The sequence below is a fragment of the Gnatocerus cornutus genome, chromosome 1, assembly GCF_029298725.1.
Source record: "Gnatocerus cornutus isolate USDA-ARS CGAHR chromosome 1, icGnaCorn1.1, whole genome shotgun sequence".
Lineage (NCBI taxonomy): Eukaryota > Metazoa > Arthropoda > Insecta > Coleoptera > Tenebrionidae > Gnatocerus > Gnatocerus cornutus.
In genome coordinates, this window is record NC_142233.1 from 36,756,413 (window position 1) to 36,765,530 (window position 9,118).

Here is a 9,118-nt window from a genome sequence, read left to right on the forward strand (position 1 = left end):
AATAGATAGGTACCTGGAAATTTGTCAACAGCTAATGAATTCCGCTCTATTGAACATAAAATAGGTAGATACTTATTTTTTATTGCAGTGGTTGACAAGCAGTGCAATTATGTGTAAATTGAACAATATACTCTATTTATTACCTATTGACCAAAAGAAAAAACCGTAGAATATCAATCCCAATCATAGATACAGGTGAGTTCTGCTTAATAATAGTTCAAGGGTTATTGGCGGGGATTGACAAACTAATTCAGTAGGTAAGAGGCTGTCAAAAATAATTCCTTTGTAAGAATTAATTAAAGAAAAAGGATTTGAAATTGAAGGTGCCAGGTCCAAAAAATTATAAGATCGAACTTTGTTCCATTTTTGTCTTCCGCGATCCAAAATCTTACATACTAAAAATTCTTCCAAACAAAATCCGTGATGTTACAGTGACGACCAAAAGTAACTGTACTATTATGTTAAAAAATAATGCAACATAGTATGAGCAGAATATGCACCCATCAATACAATTTACATTTTACCCCTAGAACTTTTGGGTTGGTCAGCTTGTATTCTTAATCAATGACATCTTTCCTCTATAAGTTGATTGCGATTAAATTAATCTTGCATTTAAGTTTGATTGCTGACATATGATGGAATTAAATATTAAATTTAATTAAAGATGGTAATTTTTAATTTCTAATTTATTTTTTGAATTTATCGATTACACTGTGTAACAAAATTTTACAAAAGTCATATTTACCAGTTTTTTTTGTTAATATAGTTGCAATATGGCTTTCTTTTAAAGAACATAAAAACCATTGGTGTGAGTTGTCCTCAAGAAAAATAATAAATTCACAATAAAAAATTCAAATAAAACAAAAGTGTTAAAAACCAATAAACTATAAAAATAAAATGCGGTTTTACGTTAAAAATTTAAAATACAATTTTTGTTCTTTTCCTTTTTGTTAGCAAATGGGAAATAACAGCAACTCAAAGTAGCAGTTAGTGAAATGATCTTGAAGTTCTCCAGATACTGAGATTTGTAAATGATATTGACTTTAAAGATTCACGGATACCATGTCTTTAGACTCGAGGGTTAATTTCCACAGAAAGAAATTTAAACTCTTGATTTAGCCGATTTGGAGATTTTAATGCCAAGATAGACTTTATACGCTTCCCAAAATTTCGTCGCGGAAATTATTTTGATTTTCACTTATTTAATTGTTATACCTATTACGTAGATAAATAGATCCGCAAATAATTTACATTGTCATCTTGTGCCCACTTTTTAATTCGCAGTAAGAAAAACAACGAAAACAGAAATTTTTGAAATCATTTTTTTCTTAATATAATGACATTTCGACAAAAGCAATGATGGCATGTCAAAAAGTAAGTAAGCCAGTCTCTAACGATAAATATGAAAAAAATAACATAATTATTTTTGTTGTTACATAGTGTTATTCTGACAATCATTTTTTTCTTCATAAAATTCATTTTTCTTGCTAAAAAAGAAAATTTTGAATCAATCGATTTTCAATTCTGATCAATAGTCACTACAGTAGACTCAATTATCCGAGTCCCGGTTATTCGAGTCTCCGCGTTATTCGAGCCCCTCTGGTTTTGAATAACTCTGCGTTATCCGATCTAGTCCGGAATTTTATCCAAGTTTTTGCAGAAAATAAGTAATTTACACAAAAAACTCCGTATTTGGTCTAGCGTCGTGATTATTCTTGGAATTTCAGTTCTATGTATGTATGCAAATCTAATGTAACTGCGAAGAAACTGTAGCCCAGTCAACAAAGAATGGAATCGGTATAATTCCAGAAATTTTGAAATTTTTGACAATTGTACAACAAATAAAAACAATAGTAAGTTGATTTTTCGTAAAACATTTTTTATTTCACAGTCTTCGCATTATCCGAGCGTCATTTTATACATTTTCTCGAGTTTTAATTCTTCAAACATAGTTTTGCAGATGTAAAAACTCCAATAGTATTATATATTTGGTTTCGTAAAAATCTTTGTTCTAAATTCAGGATTTAATTTTGTTTCTGTAAACCGGGTATATGATTTTTTTAATATTTTTCTCTAGCTATAAAATATAGTTTTTTCACTTTGACGTGAAAATACATTTTCTGTTATTGTTTGAGACCTAAGAAACTCAAATTTTCTTCATTTTTTTTTACTAGTTATTAACTTATTTTTCTACTCACTAGTGAGTGAAACAGTTACAAAACAATGAGAGCAAGTGATTTGACATGTCAAAATTGAGAATTATATATATTTTTATTTTATATATACAGGGTGATTTTTTAAAAACGGCAGGCGTTGTAGAATTTTTATTTATGAACCGATTTCAAAAATTTAAAAAAACAAAAAATTAAATGGTTTTCAATTTACTATAAACTGATAAATTTAAAATTTTTATAAATGTCTTAGTATCTATTGGGCGATATTCAACTTTCTTCTTTTAAATTTGCATAATTTGGATTTTTTTGCATAATTTGGAAGATATTAATTTTCTTGTTTCAGAAATGTGTAATATGTTCTACTTTTACAACAAATTTTTTTTTAAAAAATTATCAAAATTGAAAAAAATAGGCGAAAAAAGTTAATAAAAACTAAGTGCATGGTGTCAATTGTACAATGAAAAAAACGGGATGGCGTTTCAACAGTATTTTAATTAAAGTAGGTAAATGTTTTTTCTGATTTGTAATTATTATTGTCTTTTGTCATGAATAATTTCAAAAAAGATTGCAAATCCTTTCTGTTATTTGCTGCTTTTTGACATTACAATAATGGTATTGTGTTATTTAACAGCACGCACCTAGATTTTATTATACTTTTATTGCCTAAATTTTTTCATTTTTGATAATTTTTTTAAAAATATTTTTGTAAAACTAGAACATATTACACATTTCTGAATCAAGAAAATTAATATCTTTCAAATTATGAAAAAAAAATATAGGTGCCAATTTAAAATAAGAAAGTTGAATATCGCCCAAAAGATACTAAAACGACTAAAAAAATTCAAAAATCATCAGTTTATAGTAAATTAAAAACCATTCAATTTGTTTTTTAAATTTTTGAAATCGGTTTATAAATAAAAATTCTACAACGCCTGCCGTTTTTAAAAAATCACCCTGTATTTAGTTTTAACAAAATTTAAAAAGTTTCATACTGCACTTTTAAGATAATCTAAACTTTAATCATTCGTCAACTCTATTATTACAATTCCTCATGTGATTTTGTGCAGAAACTTTATTTTCAAATATTTTTTCCCTAATTCCAGTAAATATGAATCAACAAAAAAGTTGTAATTTATTTAGGATCAATTTTGGTCACCAGATAAGACTCACCACTTGAAGATGATTAACAAACAAAACAAGTGAACAAACTGACAATGTTTTATTTTGGAAATTGAAATTACATGTCTGAGTCTTAAGGCCGGTGTACAGCAGCTAAATTAAATTCTTAATTTCGATTAAGTATTTAACATCATGTCATGTCAAATCTCAGCAATCGTCAAATTAGTTCTAGGATTAACTTAGTTTTAATTAAATTATTGTGTAAACACTTAGTGTGGCGATGACATAGTTTGGCTACTGATTTGCTTTTACTTTTGAATTATACCTTCTCTACTTAGTTCTCGAGATTAATTTTTAGCCCGTTCAAAAAAAAGTGTACTAATTAGTTTTGACTGCCAGTGTACCTACAATCGTCTTGTGACATTCCCTTGGTGCAAATCACTACAACTTGCTGACTTAATGTGGTGCTGGTTTAAGTGATGGCAATTTTTTGCTAAGTGTACATGTGGCACGTGACGCAAGAATTTGTAGCCGGTTTTAGCGCGGCAATTAGCCCACAAAAATGGCGCGTAGCGTAATTCGCAATGAACTTCATAAAATAAAGTGTTATGCACGGCATAACATCGGAGTGAGGCAATATTACGATTAAACTAAGCGATGTAGATTTTGTGGAAGCTAGTCGTAAAATAGCGTGTAAATATACAAGAAAAAGTAGATGCGTTGCGTCGGTTTACGTTTTACGGTGGCTGTAGTTGCTTCCGTTACTTAATTAAAGGAATCTCCATCAAACGGCGTCTTCACTACCTGGCAGCATACTTCTAATTTATTTCAATGTATCTTTTAAACACATTGTTATAACAAAAAGGTATATTAAATTGGGAATGGAGTACTAAAACAACGGCCGTAAAATGTTTTACGTTTATTTTTATGTTTAGAAATTTAAGAATGACAATTTAAAAGCCATAAAATTAAACACTAACTCCGATGTGTATTGAGATAAAGAAGAGAATAGGGAAGGAAGCACTTAAACTGGGGACGGCCCGAAATCTGGCTTTTATTGCGGCCGTAATTAATTTCCAACTTTTTAATAACGGTCGATATAGAAAATTTTAAGGAGTCATTCATGTGACTTTTATCTTGTCTCCTCCAAATTTGGATATTTACGAACCAAGAGTGACTAAATGTAGATGGCCGTATTTTATTAAGACGACGCACTAAATGCCATCACTGCACAAACAATGGGGATTAAACAGTAGATGATGTCAGAGATTTAGATAAATCCGTATGTAAGTAGTTTTATGACGCTTATACGTTACAGAAGCGCAACACAGATTAGTCGCATGTTAAGACGCGAAGGCAGCTGCGTCCACTTTTATCCAAGAACACCGAAGATAATTCAATTGACACTTAATTTAAACATTCCGAGGACAGATATAATTTTTCATCCAGATATAAGAGAAAAAGTAAAAGAGGTTTCCTGTGCACGCTTTAAAACGACACTCTTGTTAACACTGTGGCTACGGCTTATAATTAAGACGACATGAATTATGTCAAAATAAAACACTAATGGCTTCAAGAGCTAATTTCGGCTATATATTTTCTCTCATCCTTTAACTTGCTATCTCATCGCCACTTTCACTGCAGCCTTTATTCACGAAAAACCAGATGCGGCTATGCGTCTGGAAGGGGTATTCTGATACTGAAAAGAACTGAAGCTTTTTACTCAAAAACTTCAAACAATTCTTAGCGTTTCTTCAAATAAACTTTTGTAAACAACAACAATGTATTTAATCGTACCCAATATTTTTTATTTTCTTCGATTTTCAGTCACCTTAACAATTTTCATCAAAAAGTATTCTAATTTATTATTAAAAATTGACAATTTACCTTTAATACTAATGTCCATCATATGATCATTCTTTTTTGCCAAGTTTCTTAGTACTAACATAATACTTTTGAACGTTGATTTGATGTACCGAGTGTTTCTCGGTTTGCTGAACATAATATGTATACAGGGTCCGGCAACACTTGTGTCCACCCCCAAAATCGTCTTTAATTTTAAAGTTAGAGCCTTGTCAACAGTGAGCGTATGCAAATTTTCAAAATTTTATCTTTAAAATTAAAGACGATTTTGGGAGTGGACACAAGTGTAGCCGGACCCTGTATAAGATGACAATTTGAATTTCATTTTTTCTTGGTCTTCCAAATCCTAAATCAAAAATGAACAATCTGTTAGTTCCATTTTTGAATATAAAGTACAGTATATAAAATACACCTAATTGTAAATATAAATTAACAATGTTAAACATCTTAAATTAACAATAGAGCAAAATGTCTTGAATAAAATTAGCATATTATTTTTAATGAAGTGCTCAATAAAATATATCAGTCGCCTAAATGCAAAACGCGCATCAGGCCGAAATTTGACAGATCAATATAAATTCGGTAATTGTGATTAATTGGTTCTAGACAGATTTTGAAAAAGTTTACCTTCGTAATTTACAAGCTTTTTACTACAAACTGACAAAATTTTATAATCCAACACTTGAAAGTAAAAGCGCTGGAAGAGCTTTCTGTATTGCCCGAAGAATTATGGCTGAATGCAGATGTCGGGTTTTGCATTTAAACGACTCATATGTAGCTTCATTTCAAATGATCTAACTATATCATTAATTAATTTTTCATAATTGTGCAAGTCATAACTACACCCTTTCCACCATATACTCCTATCTAATTTAGTTAAAATCGTCGAAACCACAGAACGCAATGTAGCAATTTTGGTATCATATATATCTTCTCTAGGGTGTGATGGGCGCTCTTATGGCAGCTTTTCAGCAATGCCTTGACGCATCCATCAATTATTCGGTTAGGCTTGGCCTGTTTTGCTGTATAATTTGCGGGTATATATTTTAGAACACTACCACTTCTTAAACGTCTGTTATGTTTCGTAAAATCCGTAACTGTCACTAATATCAATAATTTCCGAATGCTTAAGTATAGGGTAGTGATTTAGCCCTGCGGCCTTACAAATGCCTAGAAATAATTTAGAATGATGAGTATCCTTCAGTCTAAGGTTACTAATTAGGAAATATACTGCTTGATGTTAAAATGGGCCTTTGTGACCAACCTGTTAAAAACGAATAAGAAGGCATTTGCTACTTTCTTTATTTATTAAAGGTTGGAATCATCTTGAAGCTGAAATGACACCTTTTAATTATGCCTGTGACTTAACACAGTGAAGCAAAATTCATGTCTTTTAGTGTAAAACGTTTTCTCCATACCTACAGATAGATTGTTTACATTAAAAGCAACAAATTATGTCTCCACGAAACAAACCTACCCTAAAACATTGTAACCTACCCTAAAACATTGTAATAATTCATTTGAGGATCGAGAATATGTCAAAAATGCTAAATATTTAGGTTTATTTATTGACTCTGACTTATCCTGGAACAAACAGGGAGAATACCTGGCCAATAAATTAAGCAAAAACATTTACTTACTAAAGAAACTTAGCTAACAGCCTTTCACGGGAAATGTTAAAAATAATTTATTATTGAGTCCACTCACATTTAGAATATGGAATTTTGATATGGGGTCACAGCTCTAGTGTCAATCGACTCTTTAAGCTTCAAAGACGAGCATTAAGAATCGTTTGCAACTTAAGCTACAGGGAAGATTGTGCAAGTCACTTTAAAGAATTAAAAATTCTCACTTTACCATCATTATACATATTTAAATGTTTAGTCTACTTAACCAATAATATACATCTATTCGACAAATTTAATGCGTTTCACAATTACAATACAAGATCTGTTGAGGTCATCAGTCATAATAATATGCGGCTTAACAAATCTCGAACAGCCACGAACTACTTTTGCATAAAATTTTATAACATTTTACCAGCTTAAGCAAACGAGGGTGAAATCGAATTTTCAACACGTGTTGTACACGATATTTTTCCGACGACCACAAAAATCTAAGAGTTAATATTTATTTTTTTAATTAAAGTTGATGGTTTACACTCTTCCACTTGCTAATAACGGTGCAAAAACACGTCAAGTTATCTCTAGTCAAGTTAAAACTTAAAATGACATTTGACAGAGTACCTAGCCGCGGACAAAATAATTATGCCGTTGCGCCGAAAGTTAGATACCGATAATGCCCGATCTGCGTCAACCTGTGTGTAATATAAAAACACACAGTTGTCGGCCAATCAGAGATCTCAAATTTTTCATTGCACACGGGTATGCGCTTCGTTCGTTTTCGCACTGAAATTGTGTGCAATTTTAAATTTTCACTGCGAGAAAAGTGTATGAAATGTGGCATATTTTATAGCAGTCGTCGGAAAACCAATTTCCACTATTTGATTGACCCATTACCTGTTTTAGCACATAGTATAATTCTAAATCGTAATTCTTTTAGACTGTTTCGAATTTTTTTAATTATTGTTAAAGATGCAATTGCATTTTTTTTCCAATTTTTTAATGCTTACACATTATTGGGTAAATTTTTCTTTGATCTTTAACGCATTATTTGATATTGTGAATCCACAGCCTGCTATTATTTAAATACGATTACAAAATTTAATAAATAAAAATAATGAAAAAATTAATTTTAAGAGTGGAAACTAATAATTTTGAAATTTTAATTGCAGATTTATCTGTTTTGAAATAAGCAAAAAATGTTATTCCTTTGTCATTTTTTTGTAAAATGGAAAATAAACTTTTTTTCCCTCTTGTGAACTCAATCCGGGGACATACTGTATATGCAATATTGCGACAGTGTCCATCGAAATGGACCACCTGCGTCTGTCGTTTTCTTGTTCTAATAAAGCTCCGTTATAAATTGATCGCTTTGACAGATGCGGCTTCTACACACGAGTCTGTTGCTCTTCCCATGATGGATATTGTCAATACCGAGGCTACTGGCCCGAGATAAGATACTATACTATGTAAATCGGGTCTTTGACTAATCGGTATAAATATTAATGAAGATGGAGTCAGTAATGGAGTGCACTAATGCGAACCGATGCAGCAGATATACATACAACGTCTAGTGTCGGCATAAGAATGCCGTTTTAAATGATTTCACGTCACGACGACGTAATTTCTGTATATCGTGTCTCAGAGTTGGTGCCGTTAGGCCTTAATTTCATTCAAATTAGAAAATGTCAACTGATACCGTATACAATGTAAATGTACCTTATTAGAGGATTGCATGCACTTGTCCTTACCTCATCAGAATGATGTGTCACGGGAGAAATACAACCAAAAACTTCTGAAACGTGTTTGAGATTGGAATCGTTACAAGATTACAAAATTATTAGATGAAGACGATAAGAAAATGTTGAAGTGGAAACTGTTTTCGTGATATACCTAGTCAGTGATGACCTTTTTTAAAAGTGCTGTTTTTAAAAATGGAAACTATATCATTTTTAAATAAAGCTTTTAGTTTTCCCTTTGCACAGTAAAATTAATTCTAGTTGTTGAAGGAGAGATAAGAAGCTACATCCATCATGTGGAAGCGGAAATTCAAAATTAGCAGGTAAAAGAACTAAACAATAATTAAAGTTTATCCAATTTTGGGACTCATCATTTAGATGGTTATCTTGATGTAGAAAGAATAATATGCATCGTCAAGTTTAGATGTTTTCAACAAAAACTTACCTAACCACATGCAAAAAAGACAGAAAGTGTAATAAAAATATAATTTATAAAACACGTACAAACGTCAACGGAAATTATTGTAAAGCTTTCACAATTAAAAGTGGGAACGCTTTTAGACCGAAATGGACATTAATTGTTAATGGTTAAAGCAGGTGT